This window comes from Salvelinus alpinus, chromosome 29 (assembly GCF_045679555.1).
Source record: "Salvelinus alpinus chromosome 29, SLU_Salpinus.1, whole genome shotgun sequence".
NCBI lineage: Eukaryota > Metazoa > Chordata > Actinopteri > Salmoniformes > Salmonidae > Salvelinus > Salvelinus alpinus.
The window spans coordinates 17,667,834-17,674,282 of record NC_092114.1 but is presented as its reverse complement, the minus strand read 5'-3'; the positions used below and the strand labels follow the sequence as shown (position 1 = coordinate 17,674,282).

At 46.3% G+C, this 6,449-nt stretch overlaps 1 long non-coding RNA gene across 1 annotated transcript; it reads right to left on the bottom strand.

Moving 5' to 3' along the window:
- Positions 1–2,342: 2,342 nt before the first annotated feature.
- LOC139559184 (uncharacterized) lies at positions 2,343–5,572 on the bottom strand. Its single transcript, XR_011671708.1, has 2 exons — positions 4,377–5,572; positions 2,343–4,160 (listed from the first exon to the last, which is right to left on the bottom strand). It is a non-coding gene; the product is annotated as an uncharacterized lncRNA (long non-coding RNA).
- Positions 5,573–6,449: the final 877 nt, after the last annotated feature.

Genomic DNA, 6,449 nt, shown 5'->3' with positions numbered 1-6,449 from the left:
AAAATATGTCTTCCCAAGAGGGGAAAAAAAGGAAAAACAAAGAATATCGAACAGGAATCTAAAAAGAAGGCAGCTATGAATAAGTATACCGACATAGAAGCTTTGTCGGATCAGCGATTTTGGAAACGAGGACTTTGACTTGGGCCAAGGAAGTCAATTATTCTCATGACTTTATAAAGCTAATTTACTATATGTATTTAATTTTTTATAAGTTGTATTGCTTTTTGGTCTTAGGATTTAGTTGACATAGGCCTATGTAACAAGTAACTCCAATGTTATATAATTCCAAAGTAGTTATTGTCTATGTTTCATATTAGTTCACTGTTCTAAGTTTCATCCTTGTAACTTTGGAGAGGCCATTAAACTCTCATGGCCATTGGAGGAGCCACTAACCTCTCATGGCCATTGGAGAGGCCATTAAACTCTCATGGCCATTGGAGGAGCCACTAACCTCTCATGGCCATTGGAGGAGCCACTAACCTCTCATGGCCATTGGAGAGGCCACTAAACTCTCATGGCCATTGGAGAGGCCACTAAACTCTCATGGCCATTGGAGAGGCCACTAAACTCTCATGGCCATTGGAGAGGCCATTAAACTCTCATGGCCACTAAACTCTCATGGCCATTGGAGAGGCCACTAAACTCTCATGGCCATTGGAGAGGCCATTAAACTCTCATGGCCACTAAACTCTCATGGCCATTGGAGAGGCCATTAAACTCTCATGGCCACTAAACTCTCATGGCCATTGGAGAGGCCACTAAACTCTCATGGCCACGAAACTCTCATGGCCACTAAACTCTCATGGCCACTAAACTCTCATGGCCACTAAACTCTCATGGCCATTCAACTCTCATGGCCATTAAACTCTCATGGCCATTAAACTCTCATGGCCACTAAACTCTCATGGCCACTAAACTCTCATGGCCATTAAACTCTCATGGCCACTAAACTCTCATGGCCACTAAACTCTCATGGCCACTAAACTCTCATGGCCACTAAACTCTCATGGCCACTAAACTCTCATGGCCATTAAACTCTCATGGCCATTAAACTCTCATGGCCACTAAACTCTCATGGCCTTTGTTTATTTGTTTGCATTGTGTGTGTGCTTCACACCTTATATATGAGTCACTGTACAGATAAAGTTTAGGCTTGGTGTGTTTACTTTACAGTAATGTCGTTTTCTAAATTTAGTCAACTGTAATTCTGTGTGTCTTACAACAGTATATCCCTTTATTTTATTCACCACAGAGTGGAGGATGCAGAGGGTTTGGATGATGACGTTTGGGAGCCACCCCTTTTTCTCTGTACTGGGAACACTAATTAGTAATGCCACCTTTACTCCACACACAGAGACACATACAAAGCTCTCCCTCGCCCTCCATTTGGCAAACTTGACCATAATTCTATCCTCCTGATTCCTGCTTACAAGCACAAATTAAAGCAGGAAGCACCACTGACTCGATCAATAAAAAAGTGGTCGGATGAAGCAGATGCTAAATTACAGGACTGTTTTGCTATCACAGACTGGAATATGTTCCGGGATTCTTCCGATGGCATTGAGGAGTACACCACATCAGTCACTGGCTTCATCAATAAGTGCATTGATGACGTCGTCCCCACAGTGACCGTACATACATACCCCAACCAGAAGCCATGGATTACAGGCAACATCCGCACTGAGCTAAAGGCAAGAGCTGCCGTTTTCAGGGAGCGGGACTCTAACCTTATAAGAAATCTCGCTATGCCCTCCGATGAACCATCGAACAGGCAAAGCATCAATACAGGACTAAGATCGAATCGTACTAGACTGGCACCAATGCTTGTCGGATGTGGCAGGGCTTGCAAACCATTACAGACTACAAAAGGAAGCACAGCCGAGAGCTGCCCAGTGACACAAGCCTACCAGACGAGCTAAACTACTTCTATTCTCGCATTCAAGGCAAATAACACTGAAACATGCATGAGAGCACCATCTGTTCCGGGAGACTGTGTGATCACGCTCTCCACAGCCGATGTAAGTTAGACGTTTAAACAGGTCAACATTCACAAGGCCGCAGGGCCAGACGGATTACCAGGACGTGTACTGTGAGCATGCGCTGACCAACTGGCAAGTGTCTTCACTTACATTTTCAACCTCTCCTTGTCCGAGTCTGTAATACCAACATGTTTTTTTCAGACCCCCATAGTTCCTGTGGCCAAGAACACTAAGGTAACCTGCCGAAATGACTACTTCCCTACCGACCCGTAGGGAAGTAACCAAGCTCACCTCACAGCATACGGCATTCAATAACAACCATGTTTCACCCAAGGAGGGTGAAAAATGACAATGGTGCATGGGTGAGGAAGAATTTATTTATTTTATTTTATCTTTATTTAACTAGGTAAGTCAGTTAAGAACAAATTCTTATTTACAATGATACCCTACCAAAAGGCAAAATGCCTCCTGCGGGGACGGGGTCCTGGGATTCAAAATATAAAATAAATACAATATAAATATAGGACAAAACACACATCACAACGAGACAACACAACACTACATAAAGAGAGACCTAAGACAACAACATAGCAAGGCAGCAACACATGACAACACAGCATGGTAGCAGCACAACATGACAACAACATGGTAGCAGCACAAAACATGGTACCAACATTATTGGGCACAGACAACAGCACAAAGGGCAAGAAGGTAGAGACAACAATACATCACACAAAGCAGCCACAACTGTCAGTAAGAGTGTCCATGATTGAGTCTTTGAATGAAGAGATGGAGATAAAACTGTCCAGTTTGAGTGTTTATTGCAGCTCGTTCCAGTCGCTAGCTGCAGCAAACTGAAAAGAGGAGCGACCCAGGGATGTGTGTGCTTTGGGGACCTTTAACAGAATGTGACTGGCAAAACGGGTGTTGTATGTGGAGGATGAGGGCTGCAGTAGATATCTCAGATAGGCCTCACTTCCCCCTAAGAGGGTTTTATAAATAAGCATCAAACAGTGGGTCTTGCGACAGGTATACAGAGATGAGGAGTATAGAGTGCAGTGATGTGTCCTATAAGGAGCATTGGTGGCAAATCTGATGGCCGAATAGTAAAGAACATCTAGCCACTCGAGAGCACCCTTACCTGTTGATCTATAAATTACATCTCCGTAATCTAGCATGGCTAGGATGATCATCTGAATCAGGATTAGTTTGGCAGCTGGGGTGAAAGAGGAGCGATTACGATATAGAAAACAAAGTCTAGATTTAACTTTAGCCTGCAGCTTTGATATGTGCTGAGAGAAGGACAGTGTACCATCTAGCCATACTCCCAAGTGCTTGTATGAGGTGACTACTTCAAGCTCTAAACCCTCAGAGGTAGTAATCACACATGTGGGAAGAGGGGCATTATTCTTACCAAACCACATGACCTTTATTTTGGAGGTGTACAAACAAGGTTAAGGGCAGAGAAAGCTTGTTGGACACTAAGAAAGCTTTGTTGTAGAGCATTTAACACAACATCCGGGGAGGGGCCAGCTGAGTATAAGACTATCAATCTGCATATAAATGGATGAAAGAGCTTCCTACTGTCCGAGCTATGTTGTTGATGTAAATTGAGAGGAACGTGGGGGCTAGGTATGAGCCTTGGGGTACTCCCTTGGTGACAGGTAGTGGCTGAGACAGCTGAGACAGCCACTACCATTCCTGTTTCTGTGAAGGACTACAATGCCAGCATGGGGGGTGTCAACCTATCTGACGCTCTGATAGGCTACTACCAGGTCCTCCACAAGACCAGGAAGTGGTATAAGACTTTTTCCTACCAATTTGTGGACATTGCTACAGTAAATGCTTACATTCTTCACAAGCAGATGGACAAAGCAAAAGGTCAAACCCCTCTCCCCCAGTTGGCCTTCCAAGAGCAGCTGGTGTTAGAAATGGCTGAATTGGGGGCCCAAAGCAACCTCACAACTATCACAAGACCCCCCACAAAAGGTGAGCGCCACTATCCAACACACATGTCAAAAGACAAAAAGGGGGGGGTTGAAATGCTAGATCTTCTGTCTGAAATGCCAGTTTTCTTTCTGTTTCCTGTCACACAGCTTCCTTACGTTGGCATGGGAACTGTCTGGCGCTATGGAAACAGAGAAGCCATCCGTCTGCATCTCGCTTTGTGGACGGTATAGACTGGAGGGAGGGAGGAGAGTAAAGAGGGATGGGAGGGAGGAGAGGAGAGAGGGATGGGAGGTGTGGGGGAAAAAGAGGATTGGGGAAGAGATGGAATTTCATTGATGTGACAAACGTGGCATGCACACAGCCATTTATATTCTCAAATATGAGTCCATCTCCACGATCGTTTAATAAATGAGGTCTCTCTCTCTAACAAACACAACACAAACTGACCTGCGTTTGCGGAGTCGCCTGTTCTCAGTCCTGAAGCGGTGGAGTTGCGTAGCGAAGAAGACAATGATGATAATAGGTATGAGGGTCAGAGAGGCCACGCCCACTACCACACACAGCACCTGGAAGTCTGTCACCACCCAATCACAACGAGAGCCCTTATTCCACATATAGTCCTGAGCATTACACCTAGGGAGAAAGGAGGGAGAACTATCCCACTGAGGACTCTGTTCAATTACCTGCAGAATGCTCCTGTCCCTGTAACGATGGTACACACTCCTCTGTTGTAGCAGAAGTCCGGCTGTGCATCACACTGAGACACACACTCACCTCCGACCTCTGACCTCACAAAGCCCAGACCACACCCATCTGACCCCTGAGGAGGGGAAGGAGGGGCTGGGGATCGTCATTGCCGGGGGTAACAGAGGGGACAGTAGAGCCAGTGAGCGATGGGTTTTCATCCTCAATGTCTGCTGGAGGGTTCAGGGTTGGCTCAGGGTCAAGGGTCATTTCTATGGCAGAAAGATCGTCGTCGGGGGACATGTAGAAGTCTGAAAGGGTCTCCCGCCCGCTGCTGCAGGGGCTGAGCTACAGCGGTCAGCCAGTCAGAATTAGACAAGAGATCAGAGGACGGTCGGTGTTATTGAACTCTACCTTGATGATGTCATCTGAGCTTTCCGGAGTTTCCCCGCCAGTTAGCTCGTCTCTGATTGGCTGATTGTCCTCTTCAGAGGAGTCCAGGTGTGAGTGTCTTCTGTGAAAGTGGTCATGCTTGGTGGCGCTGAGAGGAAGTCCAGCCCCTAGTCCTAACCCTAAACCAATCAGCTCTGCTGAGTCATCACCGATAAGCACCGCCCTTTTTGCAGCAGAGAAAGAAGATTGGCTGTGCTTGATTTCCGTCCTGCTGGCAGTGGCCAATGAGAGTTCTCCTGTCAAGTCAATCAGAAACAACAAACAGATACAGTATACACACAGGAGACCGACAACACCAAAGGATCTGATTCACCACGCAGACATGATCATTCAAAATCCAGGCCAGCAAGACAGGAAGCCAAGGTGCTCAATTAACTGCTCTCTGATATTTCTCTGTCTTTTTCCCTCCATCTCATTCTCTCTCCCCCACCTCTCTGTCTTTCTCCCTCCCCCTTTCAGTTTCTCTCCTCCATCTCTCATTCTCTCTCCCTCCATCTCTCATTCTCTCTCCCCCTCTCAGTTTCTCTCCTCCATCTCTCATTCTCTCTCCCACCCTCCCCCCTGTCTCTCCATCTCTTCCCCCTTCCTCAATCCCTCTATAATGTGGAGAAGACGCTGTGTGTCAGAGTGGATTAGGAGCAGTGCTGTTCATGGTATACTGACCACGGATTAGGATTACAGCTACAGGTTCAACTCTGACCATGTAGAACTGACAGGGACACTGACGATGGGAGAGGAGAAATGTATGGACACGCCATTAAATATACAGTTTGTCACTATAGTAACAGATCTATAGCCATAGAAACAGAGCTTTGGTTTGATTGGTCAGATCTCAGTCCCAACAACCTCCCCTCGCAGGAGAGCAAGGGATTATGGGTAGCTACACATATTATGATAGTGCGTGCGTATGTTGACACTGATTCATTGTGACAGAATGTTGTTCTCTGGGACTACAGGGCAGATGGTCCTCGCTGGGTGGGTCCACACACATTTCAATACACACACACATGCAGTTCAAGTTCCTTATCTCTTCTACACCACTAACCGATCAACTCCAACTCTCTCTGTGTGTGTGAGAGGGAGAGAGAGAGAGAGAGAGAGAGAGAGAGAGAGAGAGAGAGAGAGAGAGAGAGAGAGAGAGAGAGAGAGAGAGAGAGAGAGAGAGAGAGAGAGAGAGAGAGAGAGAGAGAGAGAGAGAGAGAGACAGAGAGACAGAGAGACAGAGAGACAGAGAGACAGAGAGAGAGCGGTGGCCCGTTGGCTAAACAACAACGGTGATGGATAAAGAAGCTCTCAGAACCAGACTTTATCACAGCAGTACAGTAACACACATTCCATACTATATCCTAATACCAGCGACAGAAAATGGATTTTAGTCTCTCT